The sequence below is a fragment of the Pelophylax lessonae genome (genome assembly GCF_965119305.1).
Source record: "Pelophylax lessonae genome assembly, chromosome: 1".
Lineage (NCBI taxonomy): Eukaryota > Metazoa > Chordata > Amphibia > Anura > Ranidae > Pelophylax > Pelophylax lessonae.
Genome location: NC_138768.1, coordinates 68,375,198 through 68,395,019, shown reverse-complemented (window position 1 = coordinate 68,395,019; position 19,822 = coordinate 68,375,198).

Below are 19,822 nucleotides of genomic sequence, written 5' to 3'. Positions count from 1 at the left end.
CTTTGGAAACCAAGTGCTTACTTTATGTATACTTTTTAGACGGAACTCCAATTTCTAATAGGGTGATATCATTGCATGAGATTTCCCCTCACTTCCTGTCTTAGTGTCACCAAGACAGGAAGTGAGGGGAATATCACTGTGGGGAAATAGCTTGCAATTGTTGCCTTATAATGTCCATAGTATATATAAAAGGAAAGAATTGCTGGCTATATCCCCACGGGAGATTCCCTCATTTCCTGTCGTGGTGACACCAAGACAGGAAGTGAGGGGAAATCTCATGCAATGATATAACACTGTTACATGTTCTAGTTATGTAGCAAACTTAAGAATATACAAAGCAAACCTCTTTTTTTTTCCATTTTGGCAAAATCATGGATTAATTACAAAACTATCTTTGTTTGTCCCGTGGCTTGCAGGAAAAACATTTTGCCTTGATTCCACCATCAACACAGACAGGGGAAACCCTCCTGCGGAGCCATTGTGTTCACCCGGTGCTGCCCCTGCCAGGAAAACACAGTGATTATTGCTAGTGGCTACAAGAGATGCTAGCGATAAGTGTGTGTAAAATCTGACAGACTGGTTGTACGTTGTCCTCCAGGTGATCGAGCAATCCACTTGGGTACCTTCAGCCTGGCCATACATAGTTTAAATCTGCATCTCAAATGAAGCAATCCCATTTACATATAACACTCCATAAAGGAGAATTGAGGGGCTTATCAGGTCTGCGTCAAAAATTAACAGCCACACCCAATCAGACAGCTCATGTTAAAAGGGACCTGAAAAGCAATCTGCATGGCTTGCTTTTCCAAGCATTGGCTAGTTTAGTGAGCCTGGACTAATAACAGTCACTGTAATGCTACCCATACTGCTGTCCTTTTAACATGGTGACAAAAGTTGATACCTATGCTACATGTGTGTAAAGTTACTTTCACCCTGCTAAATGGACAGCAATAAGGTTGTAAATACAGTGACTGCCTGTCCCCCCCAGATGGCAGCCCTGGGTGTGTCATGAAAGGCCAATTGAGAAAATGGCTATATCATGTAGAGGAAATCACCAGTGTGGGGCAACCTATGTCATGGAGGTAGATTTGGACATCGATGTATATGTATCACCAGAAATGGAATTCTTTGTTCTACAATATCTCAAAGACGACCTAGCATGTTATTTGAAGACTGTACTATTTTGGACATACTTGGACTCAAACATACACTGCTCTTTCCACAGCTCCTCCTCCTCTGGGGGTATGATGAGGTGAACATGCATCTTCACCAAAAGCACAAGATGATGTGTCGTGTCCGGATGAGGCTGCAGCGGAGATTTCAGTTCCAGGCTGATATGGTGGATCTGCAGCGGGCCTGGAGTGATGCCAAAAGGCGCTCACCCAGGCTCCTGCTAAAGGGTGTGGAGCAAATCTCCGGTAAGTAAAAATATACATTACATGTGACCAGATAGGTTACAATTTTTTGGGTAGGTGGACATGTGTTTAGCTATGCAACAACACTAATACCAACACCCCCCCTCCCTCTCGCTCCTACCTTTCCTACCTCCATCAAGTGTCTCTTCACAACCTTTAATACTACTATGTACATTCGTATTTTTTATGTTTCTTTTTTTTCTTCTGCTTCTAGCCAAAGCGGACGGACGGCACCCTCTTGTGCTTTTGGTGAAGAAGGGGAGGAGGAGGACGGCCACACTCCAATATGCCTTCAGAGACAGCGAGCCATTTGAGCAGCTGAAAATTGTGGATCGTAAGTAGAAAATAAAAATGGTAGAAATTTCAAATCTCTAATCACATTTTACAGAGCCCCCTTTACATCGGAGTCTCCAGACTTACTACACTGTAAGAGGGAAGTGTGAAGACTCTGATGTAAGGAGAGTTCTGGGAACCATTATTTGAGGGGGGAAGCTGGGGACTCTGGTGTAAAAGGGAACTCTGTGGTCCCCAAAGCTCCCCCATACATCTGAGCTTACAGAGACCCTCTTACACTTCCCTTCCTCAGTCCACCACAGTCAAGGGCACAACAAGTCCCACTGCAGAAGGCTACCTGCTTGGACTTGTAATGCTCTCTGTAGGGGAATGAGGAACTACTGCCTGCTATGCTAAGACTTGTAGTGCCCTCTGTTAGGGACTAAGGATTCCTCAGTCCTCAACATTCTAGGGCACTATAAGTCTCAGCATAGTGGGCTGTCATACCTCAGTCCCTCACAGCTCGGGTCAAAAACAACACAGTTAAACATCTAAAGGACAACTCCAAACAAAAAACTACCAATAATGGACAGAGTCCATATGCTCTATAATGTCAAAGACCCGCTACCACTCACCTTCCACCTCCGGTGCTGTCATTGTGTAGGGCAAAGGGCTCCATCTACACCATGTTTGGCTTTCAGGTCAGATAGGCAGGACTTGCTCAGCTCCACTCTCTTCCCTGGCAATTGACTCTGGCGTCATTGTGGATCTTTCCTCCTCTAGAAAACACCCAGGGGCCCTCTCCTTGTCCCCCAGCCACCCAGGGCCTTCTTCTCCTCCTCCTCCACCAACCATTTTCAGACTCTTCCAAATTCCCTGGGGCTACTCAATCCCTTTGCATAGTGGACACCACAAATCTATGACCAGCCTGCAAAATATCAAGTCTGGGCCTGGTTACCTGTATGTTCCGGGTCCAGGGCGGAGCTCTCCTCCCAGAGCAACAACTGATGATAGCAGAGTGAGTTGACTGGCCAGTCACTTCCTACTGGTGCAGGTACACACCTACCGATTCCTCCACATCTTAGGATAACATGATCAGACGGCCAATCCCCAGTCAGAGAAGGAGGAGTAAGTGTCAGCGGACAACAGACACCTGGCAGACGCAGTGAAGGGACTGCAGCAAATTTTATATCCGAGGATTGAAAGCAATCTTTTACTTGGGAGATTTCCCTGACTGCGCCCTTCGAAATGTTGGTGCTCCGCCACTGGCCGCAAGGCCCCTGTAGGTGCGAGGCCTTAGGCGCCCGCTTAATTTGCATGGTGCCCTCCTGTTTTAAAACATGGTCAATGCATCTCATTGGTGTAAGTGCACTTCTATGTTCTGAATTGTAGGGGCATTGAGTATGGTGCTAGCATGATGAGAGGTTACTGCCTATTTGTGTCCATAAATAATATATAATGTTTTTCTTTTATTTTAGAAACCAGTGATCAGGATGTGGAGGCTCAGCCTTCTCAGGCCCACTGTAAGTAATGTGGATGTGCTGGTGTGTTGTGTATTAGGTCTAACTTGGAGGAATGATTGTTTGTTTTGTTTTCTTTTGTGGTTGATGTCGCTTCAGCAACAGAGGAGCCTCAGGCAGGGCCAAGTAGCCAGGATCTGGGGCAGGAGGACATTGGTGCCCAAGAAGAGGCCCATTTGACACCCAGTGATGAGGACCTGGGCTCTCCTCAAATGGGAAGTAAGTATTCTACATGTGTTTGTGTGTTCAATGTGTCCTGGGAAATATAAGGGCTGTAATATATATATTTTGCCATTGGGGTTATGTAGCAGCTGACATTGAGGATGTTTGTTGTGGAGGACTGGGGAAGAGGGGCCGCTGCTTACCCAGTCCAATGTAACTACTACCTTCAATGTTTCCCAACTACTTTCTGTGTGCCTTTATCAAATAGCTTTGGTTCAAGGATTGTATTTGTGTCTTTGTGTTTCTAGGAGATACGACGCCATCCCCCCATGAAGGGACACCATCCCCCCATGTAGGGTCTCCCCCATCCTCCACCACTCCAGGCTCCCCTGAACTAGTCTGTAAGTACCTAAAATTAGATTCTCACATGAATTGTGTGTGCTAGGATGATGTGTATCTAGGATAATCTAAGTTGGAGTCAAAGCAAGTGTAGTTTTGCTATATGTGACAGGAAGGTTGGTCATGAAACACTCTTGCTTAACCTTCATGTTTGAAAGGTGGTTTTGGGGAGCATTACAGGACATGTTATCTTTTGTAAGTTATCTCAAGCCACCCTATTCTAAATTGGTGTTAGTTTCTCTACATTGGAAATGGTGTGCTTTGTACTTGTAAATTTTTTGGGGACATTGTAATTTAATCATGTCCTGATTTAGTCAACACTGAAAATGTGTGTTTATCAATCTTTCATAAATACTCTTCCTCGGTAATGTACCACATTCCAGCTCTCAATTTGTTTTCTTTTTGTGCAGTTTCTCCAGAGCCAGCAACGCCATCCACTTCGGGGGCCCAAAAAAAAACTGATGATGGTAAGTTGTGTGCTTTTCCAGTAATGTGTCTACTTAGTAAGTGGAGAAATGGTAACTGTGTATGTCCCCGCTCAGGCTTCAAGTTGTTCTAAAGGCAGCAGGTTCTTTATGTGAATGCATTCTATGCATTAGTATTCCAAGTGATAGGTGTGCATATTCCCCCTAAGACTTACTGGGACCATTTTCTTACTGTCCAAAACTTTGCACAAATACTTGTCTGGAACAGACTCCCCCTCCTCCTTAACTGAGGTGACAGCATGCCAATATTGCCTCCTGATGCTGTCACTCCTAATCATTGAGACCATCGGAAGGGAGGGGCGCAAGGCTGGCTCACAGCCTAGTGCCTGAACAGGCACAGGGTGCTTGGCTTCATCTCATGTGCCTCCATAACAAGCTGCCTGCTGTGGGGTCAAACAACAGGAGGGAGGTGCCTAGAGGTGTGTACAGGGGCCATGTAAAAAGGAGGATTGTTATTTCTCTTGTCCCCAAAAACCTAGAGAGTGTAAGTCTAACCTGATTAGTTTTCCGCAGCCCTCCAAAAATGATATGTTTCCAACACTTAGAACAGGCAGGGCTGAGGCACCAAAAACATCAGAAAAACACAATCAGCACAAAAGCAGGGAGTACGTATCCTTAACGCTACAAGCTTCACCCAGAAGAATGACGCTTGCACTGTACAAATCTGCATCACCACCATATCAATGTCTAAATAAAACGTTCAGGGAAATGTGGAGGGGTAATGAGTGGGTGTTAGAGCGTTTTCATGACTGTGTAACCTACAGTTAGCGTGATTCGATTTTTAGATAAATTTTTTCTTCTCTCTTAACACAGCTGGGATGGCGGAAAATAAAACGGTGGAGCAGACACATGTACTCCGGCCACAACTGGCCCTCCGAATTCCAAAGGGTAAGTCTCTACTATGTGTCAGGTTCAATCTATAGACAGTAAGAGGGAGAGAGAACGCTACACAAACTCCAATGGTGATAGAGATAAATGTGTGCACATGTATCGTGTTGACCAATTGAACCCAAAACACCTTACATTCTTCTAAATGATTGCTTGTGTTGACATGAAGAAAAGCCTTTTACTTAGCTTTGGTGGAACTGCTACTAACATTCCAAGCCATCTTATGTAACCTTTTGAACAATTTGCTGTGAAAGTTTGAGTTTAAGGTTTACACCAGCAATTTAGCATATTTGCTTCAGAGTGTTGATAAAAGCCAACCAATAGACTCCTAAGCATATTTGTTGAGGCACATTAATTACAATCGTTGTTTGGATCATTTTGCATAAAACTAATTGTCATGTCTTTTTCTACCCAGGACACACCCACCTCACCTATGAGGTCCTTTTGGAATATGTTACATGGTGCATAGAACGAATTTTAGTTTTGGAACACACTTATGGGGCGGATCCAGACCCTCAGGAGCCATTTGTGAGGAATGTGTCACCCTTAAAAAGATTGTAGTTTTTATTTTTTAATTTGTTGTGTTAATTTTCCAATGTTTTTTAAATGTCACATTTCTACATTCTAAAAAAAAATATACCAAAAAAAGAAAAAAATTAAAAACCTTTTTTTTTGGGACCCAAAAAAACAAAAAAAACAAAAAAAGCCTTGTTTTTGGCAACCCAAAAAAATATAAAAAGTTAAAAAAACCCTTTTTTTTGGGACCCAAAAAAACAAAAAAAAACAAAAAAAGCCTTGTTTTTGGCAACCAAAAAAAATATAAAAAGTTAAAAAAAACCCTTTTTTTGGGACCCAAAAAAACAAAAAAAAACAAAAAAAGCCTTGTTTTTGGCAACCCAAAAAAATATAAAAAGTTAAAAAAAACCTTTTTTTTGGGACCCAAAAAAACAAAAAAAAACAAAAAAAGCCTTGTTTTTGGCAACCAAAAAAAATATAAAAAGTTAAAAAAAACCCTTTTTTTGGGACCCAAAAAAACAAAAAAAAACAAAAAAAGCCTTGTTTTTGGCAACCCAAAAAAATATAAAAAGTTAAAAAAAAACTTTTTTTTGGGACCCAAAAAAACAAAAAAAAAACAAAAAAAGCCTTGTTTTTGGCAACCAAAAAAAATATAAAAAGTTAAAAAAAACCTTTTTTTTGGGACCCAAAAAAACAAAAAAAAACAAAAAAAGCCTTGTTTTTGGCAACCAAAAAAAATATAAAAAGTTAAAAAAAACCCTTTTTTTGGGACCCAAAAAAACAAAAAAAAACAAAAAAAGCCTTGTTTTTGGCAACCAAAAAAAAAAAAATGTTTACAAAAAAGCCTTGTTGTTTTTGGTAACAAACTAAACCAAAAATGTTTACAAAAAAGCCTTGTTGTTTTTGGTAACAAACTAAACCAAAAATGTTTACAAAAAAGCCTTGTTGTTTTTGGTAACAAATTAAACCAAAAATGTTTACAAAAAAGCCTTGTTGTTTTTGGTAACAAACTAAACCAAAAATGTTTACAAAAAAGCCTTGTTGTTTTTGGTAACAAACTAAACCAAAAATGTTTACAAAAAAGCCTTGTTGTTTTTGGTAACAAACTAAACCAAAAATGTTTACAAAAAAGCCTTGTTGTTTTTGGTAACAAACTAAACCAAAAATGTTTACAAAAAAGCCTTGTTGTTTTTGGTAACAAACTAAACCAAAAATGTTTACAAAAAAGCCTTGTTGTTTTTGGTAACAAGCTAAACCAAAAATGTTTACAAAAAAGCCTTGTTGTTTTTGGCAACGGAAAAAACCAAAAATGTTTACAAAAAAGACTTGTTTTAGTGAAAACCTCAAAAAAAATTTTGGAACACAAAATATGTTTATCTAAATAAAATTAAAGTATGTTGCTCTTTGCAACACAAATGTTACATTGGCAATTTAGTTCATTCTATTATATATTGTAATATATTTTTTGTACGCTACAGTTGGTAGACACCCACATGTGTTATTAAAAAATTTATTTTATTACCCAAGTTTTCTTTTTGGTGTACACATCGAATGTCTTTTGTGTTGTATTTGTTTAGTCGAGTGGTGTGGTCTGTAATTGTTAGTATGTTGGCTTTGGTTTATGTTAGCCTTGAGACTTGTTTTGAAGCTACATTTGAAGGGAGACCTTTTCTTGGGTCGTTATGTGAACATTGAGTTATCTAAATTTACATGAAATCATATGTTTGGAGATCGAGAAGCACGTGTGTATAAATGCCTACATTAACCAGGGCCATTACTTGGCCACCAACACTCCTAAAAAACCAAAGAGCAAACACAAACTAATCATTTTGCATAAAATTTTATTTCATCCCCAAAAAAAGCACTATAATAAATCATATTGTGCCACCCTCAAATTAAAAAAAAAAATGGCCCAACAAATTGGCCAATGTAACAATCATTAACAAAACTAAACCAAATTAAACAAAAAAACAAAAAATTAAGTTGGTGGTGGTGCCTGAAGCAGTGTGGTGAGCACTGTTAAGGTTCCTGCCATCAAATGGTGGGCCAATAGTTCCATCTGGTCTGGGGTTAGCTGTAGAGTTGTGGTCAAGTGGCCCATTAGGATCATATCTTGTGTCTGAGGCTGCTGATGATGCAGGGTGTTGAACCTTGGAAATGTCCCAGACAGAAGATGTTGTGCCAATAGTCTCATCTGCTCTGGGGTCAGCCTAAGAATTTGGGCAACGTGTGCCATTAACATGAGATGGGATCGTTGCTGCTCCAAGGCTATTTGATGCTGCTGGTGGTGCAAGGGTTGTGAAGATGTGTGGGGAGTGGTGGTTGATTGGTTGTTGTGGTCCACGGTGCGGGGGCAAACGACATGTCGCATTGGTGACAAAAAAGAAGAACGGCCTGGGGAGGAGTGAAGTGATAAAGGTGTGGAGGGAATGTAGTCAGGTGGAAGGGGTACTGTGGAACCAGTGCGCATTGAGGTTGTGCAGGAGGATTGCTCATTGAGGGGTGTGGGAGTCCGAACGGAGTGTGAAGTGCTAGGAGTGGCTACAGGAGGAATTGTCCCATCCCCAGCTGCCTGACAAGTGGCCAACACTGGCATTACCCTCCCACTACCACAACCTGCAGTGGCAGGTGAGTGAGATGTTTGGGAGGGCTCTGCCAATGGGGCATCTTCAGATCCAAACAGGCATTGGCGTGTGGCCAGCACCTGAGTGTCAACACTTTGCCGATCCCGTTGATGCTGGTCTGCTAAACTTACCAAGCTGTTACGCATATCCTGTTGAACCTGTAACATATCCTGGTGAACCTGTACCATTGTTGCTACAGATTCCTGTATGAGCCCGAGCAGACGTACTGCCTCAGTAGATTGCTGAGTACGCCTCCTTAACTCATTTTGGACCTGATACTCATCAAGCAGCCTCTCGGCTACATCCAGCATAGATGGACGAAGTTGGGTAGGTGACAATCCCTCTGCATCTAAGGCTACCTGAAAGCAGAAGAAATAGACCAAATCATTATCAAACATCATGACTAAATATTTCAGATTAGTTTGACAACTTAACACCCCAAGCAGAACGTTGAAAAGTTTGATGTGCTTCTAATGAGTACTTGTTCATTGTAAGATTATCCAAGCTAGCAACACTTCTGATAATGGGTACATATTATATTGGTAGGACTAATATGACAAAGGCAAAAAAGATTCAACATGAAGGTGTTCCCAATTAACCCTGGTGTGGTAGGTTGTTTATGCTTTTGGTAAATCTGCTACACCAATGACTTTATACATCTACGTATGTTGTCTAAAATCTTGCCATCAATCGGCTAGAGGACAACCCAACCAAACGATACCCATGAATTTGGACCTGGAAAATCAAAGACGGGCCGGACTTTAAAGATCCTGGATGTTTTTGGAACATTAGTGGCACACCAAATTATAACATAATTCCCTGATGTTCAAGATAGAACTCTTGTTGTGCTGGTGCATCGTCAGAATGTCATAGCACTAATTTAACACACACAATGTAAGCCACATCTAGTCCAAAATCAATGCTACCATTGAAATGTTACATGTGCACCTTGTTCCCTTATATCACATACCACAGCACTGGATGCAGAATCGTCGCCAGCTCCTGATCCAACTCCAGCTGCAACGTCAAGAGGGGCCTGATGTTCTTTTAAAAACAAAAAAAAAAAACATGTTTAGTACATAACCTTAGTCAGTAATGATTATGGCCAGATTGCCCTCCTAGCTTCATGAATGAAGCATTGAGGCCAAACATTCAAAAGTGCTTTCCTGGGCTCATAGGACACTTGCTAAACCCTCCCAAAGGTTAAGAAGGCTTGGTCTGCCTACTAATGACGGCACCCATTAATGCTGTCAACTGTGTTTTGCAGGGTAAACATCTAAAAGGCAACACTCTTTCATAAGAAAAAACATGTGTGTTAATGGGGTTAATAAGATTCCAAAAAACATTATTTGGCTAGACATACCAACACCTTCCTCCAGGCCTAGCTGCACTGGGTGTGTTCCCTGCTGCGGATCTTCTGTAAAGGACATAGCAATATGAGCTATCTTGGAAAAAAAAAAACATCTACATTGTTTGGCACAGTATGATATTGGACCTACCAGGAGGAGGGTCAGCACTGATGTCAACACCTGTGAGTCTGTCTGGTTCGCCAAGCTGCATGGGCTGTGGAGGGGCTGAGATCCGTGCTACAGATGAACAAATTGCAGGTTGGGGAAAACAAAAAAAGGACAATTGGAAGGGCAAGTATCACATTCTATTAATGTCACACATAGGATAGTAGTTAATCTTTTCCAAACAACTCACACAATTGACATCCAAGATAATATCCTACCTCGGTGCAAAGCATCCGAATCTAAGTCCTCTCTGGTAAAGATGGTATCAGGTCCGATGATGTTCAAGAAAGGTAATTGATAATCCCAGAGAGAACTTCGTGCACGTTCATCCAGCCGACCTTGTCGGTCATAAAGACCCTCCGCAGCCCATGCAATTAGCTTCTTCCGAACGGACCCACAGATGTCGTTGACCTTCTTCCGCACACTGTCACGGTGGCGAGGTGCTTCACCCAGTGCATTTACAGCATCCCGGATTTCATCCCACAATCTGTTCTTCTCTGTTACTGAGTAAGACGCGGCCCTGGTCCCATGTATCGCCTGATATCTGGCCATATAGGCGTGGACCAGGGCACAGCACTGATTGTGGGTGAAACGGGGAAGCCGGGATAATGTGGACAAGCTGACTCTGGTGGACGGACCCGCTCCAGGACTACTGTCAGAAGAGCCAGCTTGTCCACTTGGTGTGTTACCACCTCCCCCGGCTTCCTCCTCCGGGATGGGGATGGTGGACTCCCTCATGGATACAGCTGGAGCCTCCCTCACACCAGAGCCAGACGATCTGCCCACCCTGCCCCCCCTGCCCCCCCTGCCCCCCCTGGCCACCCTGGCCACCCTGCCCCTTCTCATCCTTCCAGTGGGTGGGGCCATGGGAGCACGAGGTGGGCAGAGAATCTGGCTGTCCAGCAGCAGCAAAGAGCCCCAAACTCCTAAATCTGAAATGACAAAAGAGAAAACAGAAAAAACAGGATTTGCAGATTGCTCTTCATATACAGTATAATTAGTGAACAGTTACAGAACACACTTACCTAATGGCACAAACAGACTTGGTGGTGGTGGTGGTGGTAGTAGTGGGCAAAGAGCAGAAGAGGCTGCAAAGAAATGGAAAAAAAAAACACATAAGAAAACGCATATGGGTACAAATCACACGAGGCCCTCCAAACACTTACCTAATGGCACAAACACGGTGGTGGTGGTGGTGGCAAAAAAAGCAGAAGAGGTTGCAAAGAAATGGAAAACAAAAAATAAGAAAACGCATATGGGTACAAATCACACGAGGCCCTCCAAACACTTACCTAATGGCACCAACACGGTGGTGGTGGTGGTGGTGGCAAAGAGCAGAAGACGCTGCAAAAAAATAGAAAAAAAAAACACATAAGAAAACGCATATGGGTACAAATCACACGAGGCCCTCTAAACACTTACCTAATGGCACAAACACGGTGGTGGTGGTGGTGGCAAAAAAAGCAGAAGAGGTTGCAAAGAAATGTAAAACAAAAAATAAGAAAACGCATATGGGTACAAATCACACGAGGCCCTCCAAACACTTACCTAATGGCACAAACACGGTGGTGGTGGTGGTGGCAAAAAAAGCAGAAGAGGTTGCAAAGAAATGTAAAACAAAAAATAAGAAAACGCATATGGGTACAAATCACACAAGGCCCTCCAAACACTTACCTAATGGCACAAACACGGTGGTGGTGGTGGTGGTGGCAAAGAGCAGAAGAGGCTGCAAAGAAATAGAAAAAAAAAACACATAAGAAAACGCATATGGGTACAAATCACACGAGGCCCTCCAAACACTTACCTAATGGCACAAACACGGTGGTGGTGGTGGTGGTGGCAAAAAAAGCAGAAGAGGTTGCAAAGAAATGTAAAACAAAAAATAAGAAAACGCATATGGGTACAAATCACACGAGGCCCTCCAAACACTTACCTAATGGCACAAACACGGTGGTGGTGGTGGTGGTGGCAAAGAGCAGAAGAGGCTGCAAAGAAATAGAAAAAAAAAACACATAAGAAAACGCATATGGGTACAAATCACACGAGGCCCTCCAAACACTTACCTAATGGCACAAACACAGTGGTGGTGGTGGTGGTGGCAAAGAGCAGAAGAGGCTGCAAAGAAATGGAAAAAATACACATAAGAAAACGCATATGGGTACAAATCACACAAGGCCCTCCAAACACTTACCTAATGGCACAAACAGACTTGGTGGAGGGGGGGGTGGTGTAATCCTTTATAGGCAAAAGGAGGCTGCAAACATTAAACATACATGAGAAATCGCATGACCTACATACGTGCACATAATAAATTACAGTTATCAGGAAAGCAAAAATGGTGTCTTTGGAAGCTGGGAAGGTAAGGGGGCAGGTTTAGATGCCAAATCTAGACTGCACACCTTTAACAAACATGAGAAAACACATGTCCAAACCACATGCACATGGGGCCAACTGCCAATGATTAAAAGACACTTGAGGGGTTCCCAAGCTATTGTGGGTTGGAGGGGATTCACCATAGACAACTTAAGCACACCCAAGATAAGTACAAATTCTCTCCTTCCTTTTTTTTGGGAGAGAGAGATACAATTGTCTTACCTCCAGATAATGTAGGTTGTGGGTCACAGGGTCTTGCTAGCACATAAGAAACATCGATCTATAACATCCAGCAGCCATATTGGCCATGTGCTCCTTTTATAGCTGGCTCACAGGTGTGATAATTAGCGGCCGTTTCTATATATATCTGCGCATTCGCGAATTTGCGCGTTCAAAATGGAGGACGATATCCCAGACGCATTAGATGGTGCAATGCTGGCATTTATCAGTGCCTTGTTTGAGGAGGCCCTAGCACAGGAGGCAGCAGAAGGTGGGGAAGCTGCAGCAGAAGGTGGGGAAGCTGCAGCAGCAGCAGCAGCACCTCCAGCAGCAGCACCTCCAGTCCGTGTGCCCTTACCTCGCCAGCCACGCATTTTTGCTCCAAGGATCTATTTGGACAAGCTGCGGGATTCTGATGTCAGGAGGAAGTTCCGGCTCGAGCGAGGAACTATTCTACACCTCTACCAGCTCATAGCAGAGAAAATTGACCCGGACACACAGCGCGGCCATGCGGTGCCCGGCATGGCCAGATTGCTGGCCACTTTGTATATTTTAGGGCGTGGCAGCTTCCAAGCCACTTCGGGAAGTATCATGGGCATTAGCCAGCCCACAGTTTCAAGGGTGTTCATGTTGGTCATTAATGCCATAGTCGATATAGTGCCCAATTTTATCCACTGGCCACAGAATGAAAATGAGTGGAATGAAGTCAAGTTGGGTTTCTACCTGCGGGCACACATGCCGCAAATCCTAGGGGCAATCGATGGCACCCACATAGCCATTAGGCCACCAAGGAGCCACGAAAGTGAGTACCGGAACCGCAAGCAGTACCACTCCGTGAACGTCCAATTAGTGTGTGACGCCAAACAGCGCATCATGAGTGTCAACACTGGTCACCCAGGGTCGTGCCATGATTCCAGTATGTTAAGAACCAGTACTCTGTACGAGGTGTTTGAAAGTGGACAAATGCCCCAAGGGTGGCTTATTGGTAAAGTATTTTGTCTTAACAACATAAACTGTAAGATTACATAGACATAGGAATAAGCTACATCGGTGTACACCCTGATTTAAGCAAAGCCTACCTAAAATGGATGTGTTAGGAGTTGTCAGGCTGTTCACACACAACCAGATCAGCAGCTTAGCAGCTCACAAAAGAAAGATTTGCAAAGTTGTCTTTGAGTCCAATGAAGGTGGTTAACCAATGTGTAAATGGTGTCCTCTAGCCACCCAAAGAAAACCTACAAATGATTCCAATGGTATTGCCATATCCCCAAAGTACTTTGCATAAGTGAGTCAATATTGGTTTCCTCACTCTAGTTGCAGATATATTCCAGAAGTAAGACCTAGGCTAATGTAATAGGAACAAAATAGGGGCCAAGTTGGAACTTGCAAGAGAAACCCACCACTTTGTGTGTCCTTTTTCCCATTTGTATTAGTGATTTAGGCAGTTAGACAGAGTTGAGATGTTTCATATGAGTTTTTGCAAACAGACGAGCAGGTTGTTTAGTAAAATGCCTAATTGTCTCCCATTTTGAGGAGTCATCTAAAGTCACATGATAGGAAGAACTAATGTATATTTTTCTTATTTTTCAGGGGATGCTGGTTACCCGCAGCTGACGTGGCTGATGGCTCCAATCAGGTACCCCCAGGGCCCAGCAGAGAGGAATTACAACAGGGCCTTGCGGAGAAGCCGGAGTATCATTGAGTTGACCATAGGTCTTCTCAAATCCCGGTTTCTCTGCTTGGCCCGGCCTGGGGGTGAACTCCTGTACTCTCCTACAAAGGCTTCCAAGATCATCCTGGCGTGCTGCGTGTTGCACAACATGTGCGTTGCCCGGGATGAATCTTGGGAGCTGACGGAGGAGAGGGAGCCAGAGGTCCGTCAGCCGGCGGCCCCCAGGCGGCGGAGCACCGCTGCCGGTATGGCCACCCGGAATACCCTGGTTGCTAGCCACTTTACATGTAAGTACTGTAACCGGTCAAGATAGGGCATGTGTATTAATTAGCTAGTTAGCAGAGGTGCCACTCACAGGGAGACAGAGGGTCATTATCATCTGCCAATGACACTTGCCATTGTAGATAAAGTGTAGTCAACATTGGTAAAATTGTGTTACTTGAGCAAAAACATGCACCTCTAACCATAAACATGTTGGTATTGTGAATAGTGTAAAGGGCTGAGAAGAGCTGGCAGGTGTTTATTTGTGTCTATGCCACCTGTGTAGTTATTGATAACATGAACGGCTGCTTGGTATCTTATGGTGTTGTAATTTTCCAGAACATCAACATCTTGGAATCATGGCACGTACCATGGGAAGCCTGTGGTGATGGGCTGTCTGGCGTCACAGGTGTGTATTCAAATGTTTACATTAATGATTTCTGGTTTGTGTAAGTTGGCATAAAATGTGTTATTTCACTCGTGATGTCGAAATTAAATGAAGTTCAGAATGAAGCAAACAGGCATTAAGATGTGATTTTCATAATGAAATGTCTTATCCTTTGTTTTATTTTTCCAGGAGTGGTACTGCTTGCGGGTGTAGGTGGTAGAAACCCACCTTGATGGACTCCACTCATCTTCTTTTGTGGTCAGTGGATATTTGGTAAGGCACATGGCCAATGACCAACATGAACACCCTGGAACTTCGAAAGTGGCTTGGAAGCTGACCAGCAACCTTGCCATGCCTGTCCCCTATGAGCTGGTAGAGGTGCAGAATGGATTCTGAACTCTGCCTGAAGTTGTGGAAGACATCAGAATCCCGTAGCCATGGAGCAAAGATCGTGGTCTGGCGCTGTAAAGGCACACGGACTGGAGAGTGACAATATTATTTTGCTGCATCCCTCCTTCTGCTGTCATTCTCAAATAAATAAAGACTTTAGAATTGAACATGTGTTTTTTTGTTTTGTGTGGGTGCCTACAGACAAAAGGGCCATCCACACTGTAAGATTTAGAGAAAACGTTATCCTTCAGATTGACATTTTCTATGTAGTGCAAGGGCCTGCCTGATTGCATCCAAATTGAAAGTGTTGAGGTTTGAGCTTATATTATATGGTTGGGTTAAGTCTACAGGAAAAAGTCTAGACAAATTGTTAGTGTATGGCCCATTAAGCTGCCAAGGCCGGAGTTTTGCACTTTGCATGCTGCTTGTACTGGTGATGTGAGGGGTTGTAATGTAGAGTAGGGATGTGACAGTGTTGTGTTGAGGTGTGAGGCAAATGTAGTGTTGGACTATGAGGGTCTGTGTTGTTGAAATATGGAGAGAGTCCAATATCAGACACCTATGTTTATTGGTCAAGAAATTGTAAGAACCATGGTAAATATGTAAAGAATTGCATCTCGATAAAACTAGGACCACACTCATAAAATCAAAATTGTGTTGTTTCCATTGATGTGCTTGAAATTTGGGTAGGACACCCCCCCCCCCCCAAATTCAAGATAGTTAAAAAAAACTGTTAAAAAAAATGAGAGTGAAAAGAGATCCCAAGTGTAGTGATGTGATTTGAACCCATGACGTTGTTAACTGCAGTGAAGTTGCAAAGCACTTAGCTATTGGGCAGAATAAAGCTGTATGGTGGAAAAAAAGGAGTGTGTTAAGGCTAAAAAGCACATATAGCTAAAGAACTAAACATTGTATGGAATGTGGGAAGAAGACCATGGTAAAATTGTGAGGTTTCATCTTGCCCTGAAGTAGGGTAGGGGTTTGGTCACTTGCCTTTGGTACTTTCAATCATAAGATCGATTCGACACACAGACAAGATCAAAAAAACACTTAAAATGGTGTAAGCTTGCAAGCGCTTCTGAGTGTAACATTATTTAGCAATATATATGATGTAATCCGTTACATTTTAGCAATATAAACAAACAAAGAAAATAAAAAAAGTAGGTGGAGATGGTAAGCCTTGAACCTACAGCAGAGGGAGATGAGTTACAGACGTGTGATGTGTGCACTAATCCACTAGCCCACATCACTATGTGAAACTGCTATAAGCACGAAGACATAAGTTTGCGAATTGGCGAAGCCGCGATCGTAAGTGAATCCCGCTGATGGCGGAATTCATTATTGCTGTTTCACTAGCCAATTCGCCGCAGCGCCAGTTAATTGATTTGAACGCGGCGAAACTGAAACACGTCATAGATGTTTGAAGCTGCAGTTTCTTTAAATCCGGCCCATAGTGTCAGATTTGTCCGCCGCAATGTCGCAGTTCTGCTAAAAATCGCTGATCGCCATCATTACTAAAAAAAACAATAACAAAAATAAAAAAAAGTCCATAAATCTATTTCCTAGATTGTAGATGCTATAACTTTTGCGCAAGCCAATCAATATACACTTTTTGGGATTTTCTTTACCAAAAATAGGTAGCAGAATACATATTGGCTTAAATTTGATTTTTACATTTTTTTATTGGATGTGTTTCATAGTAGAAAGTAAAAAATATTTTTTTTGTTTTTTTTTTTCCATAATTGGTGGTCTTTTTTTGTTTATAGTGCAAAAAATGAAAAAAGAAAAAAAAATGGCAGAGGTAATCAAATACCACAATAGGAAAGCTCTATTTGTGGGAAAAAAGGACCTCAATTTTATTTGTGAACAGCGTCGCACTACCGCGCAATTGTCAGTTCCCGAGCTGAAGTGGTTTAAGGAGATCTAAATTCTCTCAATAAATATATAAAGTCCAGTCAAAGCCTAAATAACGCTAAACCTTCTCTTTGCCACATTCTAAGACTAATCTATCCAACCCTGTAAAGCAAAAATCCCTGTACTTACCTTTTCTGCACCTGACCCGGTCAGGTCATACGCTAAGCTGTCAGCGGCGGCTTCAGCGTGGAGGCGGATGCAGGAGAGGCACTGGACAACAGAAGCCTCATAATAAGTCTATGGGTGACATCACTTCCCATTCATTTCACAGCCGTTGTCAGTCCTCTCCTGCACACAGCTTCCATCACTGGAGACCGGATTGGGTGCAGAAAAGGTAAGTACAGGGATTTTTGCTTTACAGGCTTGGATAGAATAGTCTTAGAATGTGGAAAAGAGCAGAATTAGCGTTAGTTAGGTTTTGACTGGACTTATCCTTTAACTATTTTAATTCTTATGCTGCTAGAATTAGTAAATAGATAGGAAGGTCGATTATATTTACTTTTTTTAAACTTTTGTTTCTTCACCACTTGCAGACCGCCGACCATACATATACTGCAGCAGGACGGCTGCTCTGCGCTGGATCAAGTACCTAGTACATAATCCGACACTTCCGGGTCTGGGGTGTGCATGAGTGCCACTGGTGCTGAGATAAGGTTATCGAGCGTCCAGGGCAAAGATGCCAAACCCAATGACTTAGGTTTAGGGGTCAGGGCACCCCCATCCCTGCATTAAACCATTGCGCCCAGGGCAGCAGTTCCTCCTGCCCACCCCTTATCCCGGCCCTGCGTACCCCTGGAGACCAGCTTCCTCTGTGATTAGATACAGCGGGAGCTTATCTGCGGGTACCACAGACTTGATGTCCGCCAGCAACCGCTAATCATTAGGCAGAGAGCCAGAATGGCGATGTAAACAAGGCGAAATGCCGTTTTGTCAGTAGGGAAGGCATTGAACCTGTGTTCCTGCAAAGCAGGGACATGGATCAATGCCTTCCCCTAGTAAAAGCACCTCCCACACTGTACAAAAACACTGGATAGGCACACAGTTAACCCTTTGATCACCCCTGATGTTTAACCCCTTCCCAACCAGTATCATTAGTACAGTGCATATTTTTAGCCCCGATCACTGTATTAGTATCACTGGTTCCCAAAAAGTGTCAGTTAGTGTCCCGCAATATCACAATCCCACTAAAGGTCGCTAATAGCCGCCATTACTAGTAAAATAAATAAATAAATAAAAATATCCCATAGTTTGTAGACGCTATAACTTTTGCGCAAATTGTCTGTCTTTTTTTGTTTATAGCACAAAAAATAAAAAAACCGTAGTGGAGATCAAATACCACCAAAAGAAAGCTCTATTTATGGGAAAAAAGACATATATTTTATTTGGGTACAGTGTAACATGATTACGCAATTGTCAGTTAAAGTAGCGCAGTGACTTACTTAAGTCGTGAAGGGAAGGGGGGGAGGGTAAATCTTCAGGAGGGCAAGTGGTTACATTTTTCAAGATGCTTCCTGGTTTATGGCCTAGGATTAAATTATGTCATACATCCCAGGAGTCTTCTTGGGCATTTTTGTCTTCTGGAGGATGGGGTGAGTGGCTTTGTCAGCTAAGCATAGCCTCCTGCCTGCATGCTTGAGACAAGAGCAGAGAGATTCCTGGAAGTAAATGAAACATTAATCATCTGCCCTTACTCAAAATGACTGTGGCTAGAAATGCTGGGGAGTATGGTGTTATTAAAGTAATTTCTCAACAAAATAATGCATGGAGGCCTAGATGGATGGGTGCAGGGGCGTAACTACAACTGTTGCAGGGGTTGCAATTGCAACCGGGCCCCACGCTCCAGGGGGTCTGTGCGGCTCCCCTGTACACCTAAATTGGAGGGGCAGTGGGGAAAGCATGTAGAGAAATCGCTGTCCTCCTTTTTCCCTGTGTGCTCCGCTGGTCCCCCCTTCTACTGTGCTGCCCCCCCTGCCCCACCCCACTGTGCTCCCTTCCCTCTCCTGCTGTCTGCTGCAGGGGATGTGTCACAATAGAGAACCAGGAAGGGGTCAGTAAATATGTAATTTACCAGCTCCTTCCTTTTCTGAATGGACAGAGTCATAGTCAGTGACATTGTAAAAAATTAAAATAAAATGATAAAAAATAATACAATTAAAATACCAAAAAATAAAAACTACTGACACCAGTGGGTGAACTTCCAGGATTGCAAAGGTCACACTTGCGACTGGGCCCTGGCATTCCACCACAGTGGGAAGGCCCCAAGATGGCAGGAAGGGGGCCAACTGCAGAACTTGTGAAAGGGTCCCCTGCAGGACTGTAATAAATGGCCCCGCAACGAGAGTAGAGGGCCCCAGGATCAGTGGGAAGAGCCCCAGGCTTGAAGGGAAGGACCTCGGCCAGGGTTACGGGGTGGCCCTTCATGGCTTCTTGCACCGGGGCTGAAGGTTCTGGTTAGGCCTCTGGATGGGTGACTTTGGGTGACTTTGCTTTGAATATTAAAAATCAATTAAATACCATTCTCAGTTTAGTTCCACTTTAAGGAGCACTATGACCATTGTGTAATTCATATATTTTTGGACTGTGTTTTCGCATGCTATTGCCGTAAAGATTTATTATTTAAATTCATTGCAGGTCCTCCCACTGAGTTGAATCATAACTCGCTGAAACGTACACCTTCGTAAAAGGCTCATCACAATTAAAATGATACCTATTCCATAACTGGCCAAGACTAATATGTCATCCTATTAGTAATTTAGTGGTCAGAGAGTGAAAATCACCTCACATTAAATATATTCTTTCCCAGTCGGCC